The sequence below is a fragment of the Corvus hawaiiensis genome, chromosome 14 (assembly GCF_020740725.1).
Source record: "Corvus hawaiiensis isolate bCorHaw1 chromosome 14, bCorHaw1.pri.cur, whole genome shotgun sequence".
NCBI lineage: Eukaryota > Metazoa > Chordata > Aves > Passeriformes > Corvidae > Corvus > Corvus hawaiiensis.
The window spans coordinates 6,047,588-6,063,482 of NC_063226.1; positions in this window are offsets into that span (position 1 = coordinate 6,047,588).

The window sequence follows — 15,895 nt, forward strand, 5'->3', positions numbered from 1 at the left end:
GCAGGAGATTTATGGGGGCAGGAAGACACCCGTGGCGGGGAGGTTCTGCCGGGAGAAAGAAAGGAAGGAGGGGAAGGAAATGTGGTGGAAAAGCAAAGGATGCCCAGAGCTGGGAATCAGGGAGGCTCCACGGAGGTGAGAGAACAAGGGGACAGCCCTGCTCTTCCACAGGTGACACATGCAGTGACATAGGCATGACATGTGTGGGCATGGAGGGGTTTAGTGTCAGGGTTGTGTGTGTGCATGGAGGGAGCACAGACACGCCTGGGTGGCCTCAGGCAGCAGTGGCCCTGGGGACATGGCCTGGAGTGGGGCTGGGATGACTTGGGGACGCTTGGGCACAGCTGGGGCACACTTGGGACGTGCTCGGGGTGCATTTGGAACATGTTTGGGGCATGCTTGTCTCATGCCTGGTGTGCAACTGATGTGTAGGTGTGTAGTTGGTGTGCAGTTGGTGTGTAGTTGGTGTGTAATTGGTGTGCAGTTGGTGTGTAATTGGTGTGTAGTTGGTGTGCAGTTGGTGTGTAGTTGGTGTGTAATTGGTGTGCAGTTGGTGTGTAATTGATGTGTAGTTGGTGTGTAGTTGGTGTGCAGTTGGTGTGCGCAGTTGGTGTGTAATTGGTGTGTAGCTGGTGTGCAGTTGGTGTGTAATTGGTGTGTAGTTGGTGTGCAGTTGGTGCACATTTGGTACATGCTCTGCCCATCCTTTGTGTGCAGGTGGGGCTTGGGAGACTCTTGGCGAGCACCTGGAGCACTCTCGGGACACGTTTGGTGACAATTGGTACGTGTTTGGCACATGCTTGGTTCCTGCTTGGTACACACCTGGCACACACTTCGTTAGTGCTTGGCGCACGCTTGGCACACATTTGGCACACATTTGGTGCACGTTTGGTGCACTCTTGGATCTGTCCCTCCATGAGCACCCGGCGGTGCTTCCAGAGCCGCCTCCCAGCCAGAACACCGCGGAGAAGCCGCTCTTGGAGCCATTTGAAGGAGCGCCGCTCTCAAGCCTCGCTATCTCTAATCCTGCTTCAAAGCTGGCTCCTTCTATTTCCATATTGACTTATGATTCCTTTAATTGACTTTCTTGCCTTGGAATTCTACTTACTTAATTAATCTGATTACATTTCGGCTTCTACTTAAAGAGTTTCTGTGTTGCAGCCCAGAGGTGAGGACGTTCGTGGAGAGGGACGAGCTTCTGGTCGATCCCACCAGCAGATAGAGCCTGCAAAGCATTTTGGGATCCTTTGGAAGGGGAGGACAGGCAAAAGCCATGGAAAGTGCCGCAGCAATTTCCATTTTCACACACGCAGCAGCTTTCCTCGTGGCAGGAGTGAGGCACATCCCTAGTCAGTGGGATTGAATTATCTCCATAAATTCATTACATTTTAAAAATATGATAATCAGCACGGAATGAGCCTCCCGAGGGAGACGGAACATGAACATCTCAAGTACTGTTAATAATCAGCCTTTATTTTACAAATGCCCAGGGCTGGCTCGCAGCCACCGCAGCCCCTTTGTGCTGGAGGGGCTGGTGCTGTGCCCCTGCCAGGACCTGCCAGGGGTCCCTCCCCAACCCCTCAGCCGTCAGTCCCAGGGTGGTGACCCAGACACGGTTGGGATTTGGGATGGACAGTCTGCACTGCTCCAATGCTCCAAATAAAGCCTGGAGTCTCACTGCCCTTTGGGATCCCCACAGGTGGTAGCCCTCGGTGGCCCCTGTGCAGTGACTCAGCTTCTCCCGCATCAGCCCCACAAATATCAGGATTTAGGGGATTATTAGTGCCAGTTTAACACAAATCTGGGGCAATTTCGCACTGGGTCCATTTGTGGCCATAAAGGATCCCAGGGGATTGGCACAGGCATGTCCTGGCTCCGGTGCTCCTGGGAGTGGGGGGCCTGGAGGAACTGAGGGTGTCTCCTTTTTGACAGAGCCTGACAAGGTCAGGAGAGGTCCCAGAGCAGCCTGGGGCGAGCCAGGGCAGGGGGGGCCCATGGTCACCTCACAGCCTTGGAATCACTGGAATGGTTGGTGTTGGGAGGACCTCAAAGCTCATCCAGTCTCACCCCCTGCCATGGGCAAGGACACCTTCCACTATCCCAGCTTGCTCCGAGCCCCATCCAACTGGGCCTTGGACATTTCCAGGGATAGGGAATCCACAACCTCTCTGGGCACCCTGTGCCAGGGGCTCTCCACCAACAAAGTAACAAAGCAAAGCCAAAATCCCACTTGGACACTGTTGCTGTAAAGTTTTCCTCTTTATTATTCCACTTTGGTGGCAGACAGGCGGCTCCTCCACCCCCGTTTGTTAAACACTGATTAATTATTAAATTGGCCATTAACTATTAATAGCTGATTTTGTGAGTGTTAAAATGCCAGCCCTGTGCAAAGAGAGCTGTGTCTCTGGCAAACCTCAGGAACCTCAGGGAATGAATCCTTGATAATCAATCCAGCCTCTGCTCCATTTGCCATTCCTGTCTCTTGTGCTCTGCTTTTGGCACCACTTTAGGGGAGTTTATACAAGTGGAAAAGTCAATTTTACTGCTGCTGGAAATTCCCAGCTCCCAGAGATGATGGCAGAGCCCCATGCTTTTGTCCAGTGCTGGAGGAGCTCCCTAATCCAGTTCTGCCTCCGCAATGGGATCATAAAATCCTGGAATGGTTTGGGTTGGAAGGGACCTTAATGCCCATTCCGCCCCCTGCCATGGGCAGGGACGCCTTCCACTATCTCAGGGTGCTCCAAGCCCCATCCAACGTGGCCTTGGACACTTCCAGGGATCCAGGGGCAGCCACAGCTTCTCCGGGAATTCCATCTCAATCCCTCAGTACCCTCACAGGGAAGAATTCCTTTCCGATATCCCATCTAACCCTACCCTCTGGCAGTGGGAAGCAGTTCCCTGTATCCTGTCACTCCAAGCCCTTGTAGATCCATAGAAGTTGTCCTGTGCCACAGTCTTCCAGCACATCCCAAATCCCTGCTGGATCCTTGCTCCTGCTTTTGGCCGTGGAGGTCTTGGCATATGCCAGGATGTTTCCTGGGAATGTTCCCAAGGAATGCTCACCATGTAGTTGCCTCAGACACGGGGAGCAGGGGCAGTGGGATCCTGCACCCACGGGGGGGATGGGCGGGAGGGTGGCAGTGGGAGCAGGAAGGGGAGCAGAAAGGGACACAGAGCTGAGGGGCTGGAGCCGCTGCACAGGCAGTGTGAAACCAGCAGCCACGGGCATCTCCAGAGCCTTTGGAAGCAGATGGCCCTGCCCCAGGGAAGAGTTTTCGCCTGGGGAATGTTATTTTGGCGGATGCATTTGCAGTCCCCCAAAAGCCATGCTCCTTTTCAAGCCATGCTGTGAGGAGAACCTTCCCTGCTGCAGAGAGAAAGAGCCTGGGATTATTTTCTCATGTCAATTAACAGCGCTTTCCAAAGGCAAACCGGGCTCCTCGGATCCCGAGCTCAGGACCCCGGCCAGGCTGCTCCCCCCGACGCGCTGGAGGGAAAAATCAAGGAGCTTTGGCCAGCGAACTCCTGGGCTGGAGCCAGCAAATAAAATAGTCATAACGAGGCCTTTGGAGATAAATTTGGAGGCTGGGGTTGCTTTGCTTTAATTTTTTATTCTTCTGGTGGAGAAACCCCCTCACCTGGCAGAGGCGGCAGCAGCTCCAGAGCAGTGGCTCCGTGGGGTCACCAGGAGGGCCATTTCCCCCTGGAGCTGCTCCTGGCCAGGTGTGTGCCAGCACCGGCTCAGGTGTGGGATCAGGTGTGGGATCAGGTGTGGGATTTGGGTGTGGCTTCAGGCACAGCTTCCGCAGTGGGTTCTGGTGTAGGATCAGACATGGATTCAGGTATGGATTACCTGGATTACCTCCTGCCCCTTTCCTGGCTCCATGTGTTTTCCTAGAGCAATCCTAGAGCCCTCCAGTGGTGGACGCACAGGTAGAGCCATGCTGCTGGGCTGGCTGCAGCCAGGCTTGGGGGGGGATTCCCAGGGACACACAGAAATCCCTCAGATAGGGTGGGCTTAGAAATAATCCCTCTTGGAGATTCCAGGTGCACAGAACCTCTATGGAAAAGCTCATGGAACTGCACAAGCTGCCCACAAGGAAAGCACTTCCCGTCCTTGGTGACTTGGGATGGTCTAAAACTGTTGCCAGGAAGATGCTTTTTCAGAGGGAAGCAGGTGCCAGCTGGCCACAGACAGGGCCCTTTGATCCCTCGCAGCTCTTTGGGAAGGAGAGCAGGATGTTTTCCATGGCCACCCTCCCGGAGAGCCAGGGCTCCTGCACCAGAACTGCAACTGCCCCCGCTGTCCCCCCTCTGTCCCCCCGCTCCGGCTCTTCATGTTTCAAAGGCTCTCCCACTCCCACCATTCTTCCCAGCTGCTTTCTGAACATTCTCTCCATTGGGGTGGGCTGGGACAACGCTGCCAAACAGCAGGAATACGTGAGGCTGTTCCGGGGAGAGGGATGAGCCCCCCCACTGCCCACCACCCCCCGCCCGTGCTGGGGGATCAGAGATGCTCCGAAACGCTGGAGATCGGAGCAGGTGGATCCACCCGTGTCACTGGGCTGCCACGGCAGGGATGTCACAGCTGACATTCATCCTGCAGGGGACCCTGGGTGGGAACAGGACCCCCCCACCCCTCTGGCGAAGGAAGCCCTTGGGAAAGGTGTGAAATCCACCTGCCCCTTCCTGCATCCTCCTCATCTCCGAGAGGATGCGGTTCCAGAGGGTTTGGGGAGAGTCTGTGGGCAGGGATTGGGCTAGGACTCCTCTGTCACCCAGCTCTTGCGGGTGTCCCTCAGCAAGGAGCCAGCCCGGGTCAGCAGAGGCTTTCCTGCCTCTGTGCCGCCTCCTGTCCTGCCGTGTGAAACGCGGCACCGGGAGCAGAAAAAAGCAGGAACGCTAGCCTGGAAGCTGACCCGGTTTAGGGTTTCATTCCAAATGGAGCAACAGATCGGCTCAATCCAGACCCCCCGAACTCTTCCTGCCGCTGCCCCCGCAGCCAAACCTCTGATCCCTGTCCAGCTCTCCACATAACTTTGCTTTGGTGGGTCAGAGCCGGGACCGTGGAGCCGGAGATGCTTCGGGGGCGGCAGCGTTTGGAGTCTTCTTCCCGCATCTGCTCGAGGTCCGTGACCTATTCGGATCCGGCTGTGCAGCTCCGGAGCATCCCCATGGGATGAGCCGTGCTGGGCTGGGCGGCGCAAGTGGGCAGGAGCTCATCTGAGATGTCCAGGAGCGGGGCTGAAGCGCTGGGATGGGGGAAACCCGGACACCCCAGGAAAGGGGAAAGCACGGGGTTCAAAGTCATCGCCATCCCTTTGGAAGCCCGTGCAAAGCCCTCTCCCTGCTGGAGAGGGATAGCCGCGGCCAGCAGAGGTGATGGAAGCACAGCCCCTCTCCTGCCCCCGCGGCAGGAGCCGGAGCCGCTATTGGAAGCAGGTGTGCTGCCCTGCCGGGCGATGGGAGCCATTAGGGAGAAAGCCTCTCAAGGAAATTTATGTCCGTCTCTCCTCACCCCTCTCTCCTGAAACCAATTACACCCCAGTCCTGCCCCGCTCGGGGGGACCCGCTCGGCTGTGCCCCCCCCGGCTCCCGCGGGATGTCCCAGCACGGTGGGGGTGAGCAGTAGGGAAAATGGGAAGTGCTGTGGAAAGCAGGCCGGCTCCTCGGCGGCCCCCAATTCATCTCGCTGGGAGTCCGGCGGGAGGGTCCCGCAGCACCTGGGCTGCCACCCCTCTCCAGCCGCCCCTTGGCAGCCGCACGCTGGCTCCGAGTGGGGAGCGAGGGGGGACAAAGCCACCCCCCAGCAGCAGCGCTTTCCCCGAGGTTTATTATTACACAAATGTGAATTCCAGAACCGGCATCTGGGGAGCAGCTGCTGGGAGTTAACCCCTTCCCTGCCGCGGGAGAGCTGAGCCGGAGGAGTGGGCGCCTGGCTGGAGCGTGGCCACCCCTTGGGAGGAGCTGGCCGTGGGGACATGGCCCTGTCCCATCTGGCAAACAGCTCCTGTTGTGTAGGGACACATCTCCGTGCCTGGATGGAGAGGCAGGTTCCAGGTTCCTCTCTCCCTTCCTTTCTTCTCCTCTCTTTTTTCCCCTAATAACAGGCACTTCTGTTTCCATTCAGGGCTTTTATGGGGATTTGCTCTCCCTCCCAGGCAAGGCCTGAATTTCCAGCGTGCTTTGGGACAGAGCTCCAAGGGATGCTGCCCTTGGGTTTGATGAGCAGCCTGGAGACAAGGAAGGGGTGACAGCGGGAGGCCAGTGCTGCTGAAAGGAAAGGCTTGATCTGGACAGCAGGTTTTTGTTGGAAGATGGATGTTTGGGAATGAAGGCAGGTCCTCACAGCCCCACTGGCTTTATGGCATCTTCCAAAGTGTTGGGGGTTGGTCAAAATCCCAACTTTTCCCCCACCTGGAATCCCCCAAGCTTTTCCCAGGCCCAAGAGCCGGCTGGCCCCACAGCAAGTCATGGATGTTTGGGTAGAACATGACCAGGAGGATCTTCTCCCTTCTTGACTTGTCTGGGGACCAGTGCCTAGGCTGTCCCTGCTATTCCTTTCCACAGAAACACAGAATCCCAGGATGGTTTGGGCTGGAAGGGACTTCAAAGCCCATCCAGTGCCACCCCCTGCCATGGGCAGAGACACCTTCCACTATCCCAGGTTGCTCCAAGCACCGTCCAACCTTGCCTGGAACACTTCCAAGGCAGCCCCAGCTGGCTCCCAGGGGTGGAGGGGGCACTCCCAGAGCAGCTCGACATGCCGGGATATGTGGGCAGGCAAAGGTCAGGGGCAGCAGGTGACAGGTTCTGTCCAACACCTCTGGCTGCCAGGTGCCACCGTGATGGGCAGAGCTGAGGCAGCGACAAGTGCCGTAAAGGGCAGGAAAAATCTGGGAGGAGGTTTTGGTGCCAGGATGAAAAGCAGCTGTGAGTTCTGCTCCTGGCTGCTCAGCCTGGCTGGGAGGACAGGGAGAGGTGGGAGGTCAGAGAGTCCGGCAGCCACGTGGGCTTGGGGGCAGGCTGGAGGCAGTCCTGGGACAACTGGGAGTGGAGAGCTGGCCTTTGGCAGGGGGATTGGCTGCCCTGGTGAGCAGTGGGGACTCACTCCCAGTGCCTCCACTGCGAGTGGTGCAAGCATGGAAATCATCCCCTTGGCTCCTCAGGAGGGGAATGCAGCAGGATGGGACAGCTCATCCCCTTGATTTGCAGGCTCCAGCTCCCTGCTGCTGCTCCCTGCGAGCCTGAGCCGGCCCTCCCACTCCTGACTCCCTCGTGGAGCTGCCAGAGCAGGCAAAACCCCAAGAGCCAGAGCAACCACCGTGTCCCGAGGAGGTGTTTATAATGCCAGGAACTCCTGGAGAGAGCGGAGCAGGAATGGGAACAGAAGCTCCTTTGCTTGGGCTGAGCTCCTGCCTGCAGCCGGCGGAGCTGCCTCCTGCTCTGCCGGCACCGCTGCTCTCCGGGCTTCCAGCCCGAGAGGGGAGTGAGAATGGAGCTGACAGGAGCTCCTGCAGCACCGGGAGCTTGGCAGCTCCAGAAAAAACCTCTCCCTGCTCTGGCAGTGCTTCTCCACAGCCAGCTCTGCCCGCAGTCCTCAGCCTCTTCCTCCCTCACCTCCTGCCCTGGAGCCCCCACTGCTTGCTTTTCTCAGCCTGCAAGTTTTCAGGGATAGGGAATGAGCCCCACTCCAGATTTCCTGCCCCCACCCCGTGGTGTGAGGGGGTTTGGGCTGTCCTGAAGCCCAGCGTGGCAGGAGCACAGGCTCCATCTCCCGAACATGCCGAATCCCAGAATCCCAGCAGGCAGCAGGGGTAGGATGACAAATTGTTCTGACTAATAGTCTAAACAATGGGAAACGATGGAAGTCAGGGAGCAGCCCATAAAATATGCAGCACGCAGGGGGCTTGGCTATTTTATTTGATTTTCAGATGGATATTCCAGTGGCCAGGATCCATCAGGAAGAGAACAACACATGTCAAGCTCAATAAGGGTTCGTCAGGGATGGTGGCGGGAGGATGCAGGAATTCTTGCTCTGGGGTGAACTTGGGAAGCTGACTTGGAGTCAAGTGCTGGGGAAAGGAGCAGCACTCCCTGCCCGGCACAGGAGCATCCATCCCACCTTCTCCAGAGGGATGGTGGTGAAGTGCCTGAGCCTGACCCGTGGAAGAGGGGCAGGAAGGCTGGGAAGAGGCGTGGGAAGGCTGCCCGGTTGATGCGGTTGAGCAGACGGGGGAGGTTTTCTGTCTCCTCTTTGAAATTCCTTTGCATTCAGGGTTATTTTGGAAGTCAAAAGCTGTTAGATTCCCTGGAAACTCGGGGAGGGAGATTGCCTGGGTTTGCTCTGATTCGATTTCCCTGCACAGCTGTTTGTGCCATCAGCAGTGGGGCTGCTCTTTCAAAAGAAGACATTTTATCCATTAAAAAGAAATCCATAGATGATGAATATGGATTTGGGCTAAAGCTGAGTGATGAAATCCTCTCCGAGGTGCAAAGATCCCATTATCCATCCGTCTGCGGCCTGCCAGGGACCAGTGGTGGGTTTCCTCAGAGACCCCTCAGCTTTCTGGAAGCCTTGAGGTCAATGAGGATGCGAAGGGCTCTCCAGCCAGGAAGTTTCTCTCCCAAGTCTCCTTTCACTGCCGTGTTTGAGCAGGGCGGGAATGCTGTGAGAACAACCCTCGGAAGTTGTTCCGAGGCTTCCAGCTGGATCAGAAAATGTCGGCTCAGCAGAGGGGGGATCCAAAGCTGTTGGTGGGGAAGAGGGAGGTGGGAGCACTTCCCTCTGCCCTCTGAGAGGGGCTCATTCCCTGCTCCCACCTGGAGCATGGATTTCTGCTGTGGCTGGGTTTTCCTGGGTGAGTCCTGGCTGGGGGATGCTGAGCCCAGACTGTGGGGGTTGCAGAACGCCTGGGGACTGGGACATTGGGGTTGGAGCCAGCAGCCCTTGGGGACAGGGTGACTCTGCTCCCAGCACATCGGGAACACAGCTCCGGATGGGCAGCACCTGGAGGACGCGGGTTTGGTGCCATGCACGGGTACAGGGACTCTTTCCTGATGCCCTTGTCCCTGTCTCAGCGTTTCCTGGAGATTGCTTGTGGGATCCAACAACTCCCCCATCCATACCGGAGCTGTTCCATTCCCACTTCCACACACGACCTCCACAGCCTGATGCTTCCTAATCAGCTAAATGGAAGCGACTCGAGCCTTGTCCACAGGGTTGGCACAGCCACCTCCTTCCTTATTACACTTGTCAGGCTGTCCTTTATTTTTGCATTTATTTTGCATGGAAAGACGCCCTGGAGCTGGCACGTGGCACTGCCTCCACATTCCCTGCGGTGCCAGAACCAGTGGTGACAAGGACCAGCACCATGGAATCATGGAATGGTTTGGCTTGGAAGGGACCTTAAAGCCCATCTCATTCCACCCCCTGCCATGGGCAGGGACACTTTGCACTATTCCACTTTCTTCCAAGCCCCGTCCAACCTGGCCTGGGACACTTCCAGGGATGGATCATTCAGTTCTTCCCTTGACCTTTTTTCTGTTTTTCTCCCTCTGTGTCTCCCGTGCAGGGCAGGAGGATGAGAAGACACAGAACATGGAACACCTGCAGAGAAGGCAGGGTGAGCAGCAAGGCAAATCACCGCAGCAGGAGGGAAATGGAGCAGCTGAAATTGGGAAAAACAGCTCCAAGTTTGTCACTGTCTGCACCTGATGCAAATCCGTTTGCCGGGGGATGTTGGGAGCAAAGAGCAGAACGATCCTGATTTCACAGGGCTGTGTTGTGAACGGGAGGATCCCAGAGAGAGCAAGATTGGAGGGAAAATAAGATGGACAGTGCCAGCCAAACTAAATGGATGCAACCCCCAGCATTCCCGGAGGGAAGCGCTGCCCTGAAGGGCCGACAGCCGGCCCGGCCAAAACGCTTTAAAAGCCTCTTTTTTAGATGGCATTTGTTCTTCAAAACCATCAGGGCTCGGGGAAAGCCAGGCCGTTTCCCTCTGACATGTTAATGGCTGTATTTTGGAGTCATTAAATATTGAAATGCGGCACACTCAGCAGCTGCCAAACCTCCCCGCAGCCCGGCTCTCCCCCTTCTCCTCTCCTCCAGAGCCTTCTCCCCTCTCCGTTTCCTCCAGCATTCCCTCCTCTGGCATTTCCCCCTCCATCCTCCTCTTTCTCCTTCCCCTGCCTCCCACAGCCTCTTCCCCAACTTCTCCCCGCTCTGCAGTTCATCCCCAGCCTTCCTCCCCATCATTCCTCTGCTGGAATCTCAGTTCCTGGGAAGCACTTGATAATCTGCAGCTTTAATATTCTCACCTTGCCAGTCTCCTATTCAGCGGGACTCGGAGAATTACAAATGTATTTATCTGGGTCCGCTGGAGAGCGAGAGAAACAAAGAAACCAGCGGGGCTTTTCTAACGAGGAATGACTAATTTGACCCAGGAGAGCCCGTCCTCTTTCAAGCACTCAATTTTCCCCTGGTTTTGCATCCAAAGAAAACGTTGGCGATGCCAGAGGCGGGGATGAGGCACTGCCAGCCCGGTGCTGAGCCCCTCCGGGGCTGCTGCTGGCAGGGTTTGCTTTACCTGCTCCCTCACTGGGACACAGCCTGCCGAGCCAGGGATGGAGGGCTTGGAAAAGCTGCCCTTTGTCCGTGGATGGCCCTGCTCAGGGCTCCGTAAGCACCGAGAATCCCAGTCCCGAAGCGCATCCTTCCCGGGATCGGGCTGGAATGAGGCCAGGCTTTCTGCAGCCTTCCCGCTGCTTCCAGCAGCTCCTACAGCTCATGGACTGGGAAGGGACACTGACCTGGCCTTGGACACTTCCAGGGATCCAGGGGCAGCCATGGCTGCTCTGGGCAACCTGTGCCAGGGCCTCACCACAATTCCTTCAGGGAAGAATTCCTTCCCAATATCCCATCTAACCCTGCCTTCGGCCAGCAGGGAGCCATTCCCCATGTCCTGTCCCTCCACCCCTTGTCCAAAGTCCCTCTCCAGCTCTCCTGGAGCCCTTTAGGCACTGGAAGGGGCTCTGAGGTCTCCCCAGAGCTTCCTCTTCTCCAGCTGAATACCCCCAGCTCTCCCAGCCTGGCTCCAGGGCAAAGGGGTTCATTTCCAAGAGAGTTTTCCTTCTGGTGATCCTGGTTCCTCCAGGGTAGATGGGCTAAATTCCAGCTCAGCCCTGTGATCTTACTGGATCCAGACTCTGCCTTCTGGCTGATCTGCTCAGCTCCCATCCTGCACTGGATATACCTGGGAAGGACAGTGGATATCATGGGTTTCTGGATAGAAAAGAGTATTTAGGCCAATGGACTTGGGATTTTTTATTGCAAATAAAGAGCTGGGATGAAATTTCCTGAGGTTGACACAAGTCCTCTGTGGATTTTTTTTTTTTCCAAAATAGAGGAGCAAACGTGGTTTAATGGGCACAGACAGGACAAGTGGTCCCGGAAAAGTTGTGCTTGTGTAGTCTAGAGAGAAATCAGATGCTGAGATGGTTCTGATTGCTGCATGGAAAGACATGGAAGAGGAAACACCCAGGAATGCAAGGAACTCTGGAAAGACACTGTTGGCACAAGCATGAATTGGTAGAAACCTGTAGTGAATAAATGTCAGTTGAAAATTGAAGGAGGTTTCTCCCAATCATCAGATGAGGGAGTTTATAAAATAACTTTCCAGAGGGGTAATTGAGGGAGGAAACTTAACTGTTTCAAGATGGGAGGCTGACAAATTTCAGAATTTCAGCTTAGGATGGGGCTGGGTTTGACAGTCTTGACTGTGTCCTGCCTCAGCCCACGACTCCGCACTCGAGTAGGGTGGGGAGTCCCTCTGCTCCCAGGGAGCTCATCGCTGCCCAGCCATGGATCCATGGGCAGCCCTGCACTCCCACTCCCACTCACCTGTCCCTGACACAGAGGCTTTTCTCCTGGTTAATAAGCCCTGACATGCCAGACATGGAAACTATGAAAATTGGCCAATTTTTTAATATTTTAAGCCCCATCACAGCCTTTGCTGGGCAGAGCAAAGCGCTTTAGGATGCCTTAGCAAGGAAATGGGAACTATCATTTGGGATAATCTGCCTGAGCTGGATTGACCTGCTGATCCCAGCCAGACCCTCCTCCTCCAGCATACCCCTCCCTACAGCCAGCTCTGCTGCCCAGATGGGGAAAGGAAAACCACGGAATCATGATTTAGGTTGGAAAAACCCTCTGAGCCCATCGAGTCCAACTGTCCCCACAGCAGTGCCAAGGCCCCCACTGCCCCATGTCCCCAGGTGCCACATCCACAGGTGTTTGAGCACTTCCATGGAGAGTGCATCAGTTCCCTTCTCCCCTCTTTGTCACACCTTCCCAGCCAGGTGCCCTGCGGAGGGGCTGTGCCTGAGGCTGGGGCTGTGCAGGAGCAGGATTGGGACTGAATGCTCTGGCTCCAAACCCTCTGCCAGCATCCCCTCCCAGCCCCCCTTCCCTGTGCTGTCCCGGGAAGGGCTGGGTGAGGTCCAGGCTCCTGCCCAGGCTCCTTCCTTAATCTAAATCAGGGAAAGGTATTTTTTCTTCTTCCTTTTATTCCACCCTGAGTGTTGTGCAGTTGCCACTGACAAAGGAGCCGGAATTCCACGCATTTCTCTGGCTGTTTAGCAGAGCTGCTGCCCTACTCTCTCCTGTCAGACACTAATCTCTCCTAATATTTAACAGTCCCAGTAGGCAGTAGGATTTATCCTCTGGCCTTTCTACCTGTCATTCCATCCCTTCTCACTAAGGAGCCCTTTGATTCCCTTCCGAGGAGAGGTGCCAGGACCAGCGTGATGGATTGGCTCGTGCTGGCAGTTGGAGAAGCAGCTCCATTTCTCTCTGCTCCAGCTGTCGGGTGTTTATCCGGGGCAGCTCCCTGCAGCTGGGAAGGCCCTTGTGCCTCCTTGCAGGGAGCCGTGCGGATGGGCAGGCATTCCAAGCGGGAAGGGGCTGTGGGTGTTAATGCTGCAGCTCCTCAGGGCCCTGCTCCAAACCGCAGCCGGAGCTGTGGATGTTGGAGCTCCTGCGATGATCTGAGTCTAAAACCCTCATCCATCGTAGGGAGGAATTCCTCCCCCAGCACTCCCGGATCCCTTCCCAGCGCTCTGCCTCCACATGTTCCCTTTCCTCGGCATCCAGGCTGCCGTGTTCTTGGAAGGAGGATGAAGACTCAGAAGGAAAAGGTGGGAATACCCCGGGGGGCTGCTGCTGGCAGGGCTGGCCTGCCCTCATGCTGCAGGATGGCATGGCCGGTGCCAGGGAGGAGCCCACATTCCGACAAGGATGCTGCACTGTGGAGCAGGGATGCTGCATCCCACAGACAGAGCCTCTTCCAAAGCCTCTCGTGGCTCCGCAGGCAAGGGCTGGAGCAGCTCGGGAGCTGAAGGTGTCAGGGCAGCACAGGAGCTCTTTCTGTCACTAACGAGCTCTTTAATTGCCACTTCCTTAGGCCGGGATTGGAAGTGATTAACTCCGAGCTATCCTCGGCCTGGGCTCGGGTTACACGGCTGGGCCGGGCTTTGGGGGGTCAGCGGCTGCTCCGCGGGGCGTTTCTCCACGGCGAGGGCAGAAACTCAATTCCCTCACTACTGGCCCTTCCCGAGTCACCGCCACCCCAGGGTGCCACCCCCGCCCCGGAAGCAGGGCCCGTGTTCGGGGCTGTGGGGACACGATCCAGTGTTTCCTCCGGCTGCAGCTCTCCACAACTCCCTCACTTCGTTCCTTCCCCTCCTGCCTAAAAGCGGCCAGGTCAAGGCTCCGCAGGGCTCCATCAGGACACGGATGATCCTGCAGAGCCGTGGAGAACAGGCTCCACAGAGTCCCTCTGTTCTATGCTGACCTGGCTGGGCCAGGATTTCCCAGGATTTCCCTTCCTTCCCAGATACCATTCCTGGAAGTGTTGAAGGATTGGAGCAACCTGGTCTGTGGAAGGTGACCCCACCCGTGGATGAGCTTTAGGGTCCCTTCCATCCCAAACCATTCTGTGATCCCATGATTCTCTGTCCTGGATTTCTCTTCTCTCCCTGAACAGGGGGAAGGCAGGAGCTGGCAGGACAGACATTCCCATCACTCTCCCTGTTCCCACATCTCTGTCCTGGCCGGATGCAGCTGCCGCCACTGCCGAAATGTTGGTCACAGCTTGGTGTGACCAGAACGTGTCCATGGAGGGAAGGGTTTGCAGAGGCAGCACCCACATGCAGCTATTCCAGTGGGAGCAGGGAGCACAGTGCCTGGAAGCCTTTGGGCACAGCCAGCTTTGTCAGGAAGAGGCAATAATCAGAACTTTTGTCCGGAGGCAGTGCTGGAGCTGCCGCTGTTCCACATGGATCAGGTTTAAATCCGCATGCAGACAGCTGGGATGGCACAGCCACATCCCAAATCTAGGCCTGGCTTAGCTGCCCAAAATCATTAGTGAAGCGTTGGAGAGGAGCACTCACTGCTCACTGCTCGGAACAGCCAGAGAGAGAGGAAAAGCTCCCAGGAATGTTTCCGGGAAGGTGAAGTTTGCTCCATGCTCCGGCTCTGTGCTTGGTGTGCTCTCGGTGCCTCCCTGTCCTGCACAGGGGTGAACTGGGGGAGGCAGAGCTCACCTCTGTCTTGGGGCAGCGGTGGGATGGGAGGGTGGGATGGGAGGATGGGAGCTATGGAATGGTGGGGTATGGGATGGTGAGGTATGGGACAGAGGACTACGGGACTACGAGAAATGGGATAAGGAATGGGGAGCTCTGGGATTGTGAGCAGACGTTGTTCCTTCTCCTCTGCAGCACCAGCTCCAGCTCAGGACTGAGAACCAGGATCTCTCCTCCTGCTTTCCTTGCACAAGAGCAGGGATGGCATCACTCCCCTGGACCCATCCCAACCTCACTTGAGTCCCCCCAGGGCTCACCGCTGATGTGGGAGCCCTGGGTGACCCCGACGTGCCCCTGCTCCAGCCAGGGGGGCAGATGGAGACAAGGTCCCCCCTCTGCTCCTCCAGCTCCATCCCAGTGCAGACAGTGCTGAGAGAGCGGAAACATCGCTGGAAATGTTAAAATTTTATGGATCTCCAAGTGGGCTCAGCCTGAACTCGACTTTGTGGGGTTAAATCCATCATTACTGGACAGGGGCCAGAGTGTTTTCCACTAAAAGCAAACTCCTAATGGCTGTAAATTGAAAGAAAGCCGGATGAGATGGAAAATTGGGAAGGAATTCCTCCCTGCGAGGGTGGGGAGGCCCTGGCACAGGGTGCCCAGAGAAGCTGTGGCTGCCCCTGGATCCCTGGCAGTGTCCAAGGCCAGGTTGGACGGGGCTTGGAGCACCCTGGGACAGTGGAAGGTGTCCCTGCCCATGGCAGGGGGTGGGATGGGATGAGCTTTGAGGTCCCTTCCCACCCAAACCACCTGGCCCAGGGAATGGGGCTATCCCCAGCACAGCCCATTGCTCCGCACGGTGTCAGGGGGTACTGGGGTTCCCAGGGGTCTGGGAGGCTGAGGTGAGGTCATGGAGCAGGGCCGGGACACTCAGAATCCGATACTTCCCTTCCCCCTCCTCCATTCCCTGAGGAGAATTCCCACAAGGCATGGGGGTGGCAATCCCTGGCACCTCCTGACTCCATGACAGGACAGCCCAGGTCCCACGGCCTGAGCAATCCTAACATTTCTCTGCCCAACTCCTGCCAAACCCAGCTGCTGCTGTTACCCCTGTCCATCCCCAGCTCCATCCTTCCCCGTCCCGCCTGCCTCTCCCACCGTTTCCAGAGCTGTTCCATGATGGATGTGATTAAAATCTGCTCGGAGAGCACTCGATCCTCCCGTGCTGCCTTTGAACCTCGGATCATTAATGTCTCCATATGGGCACCATTTTTCCTTGTCACGACACAGCTGGATCTGGAGAGAGCGG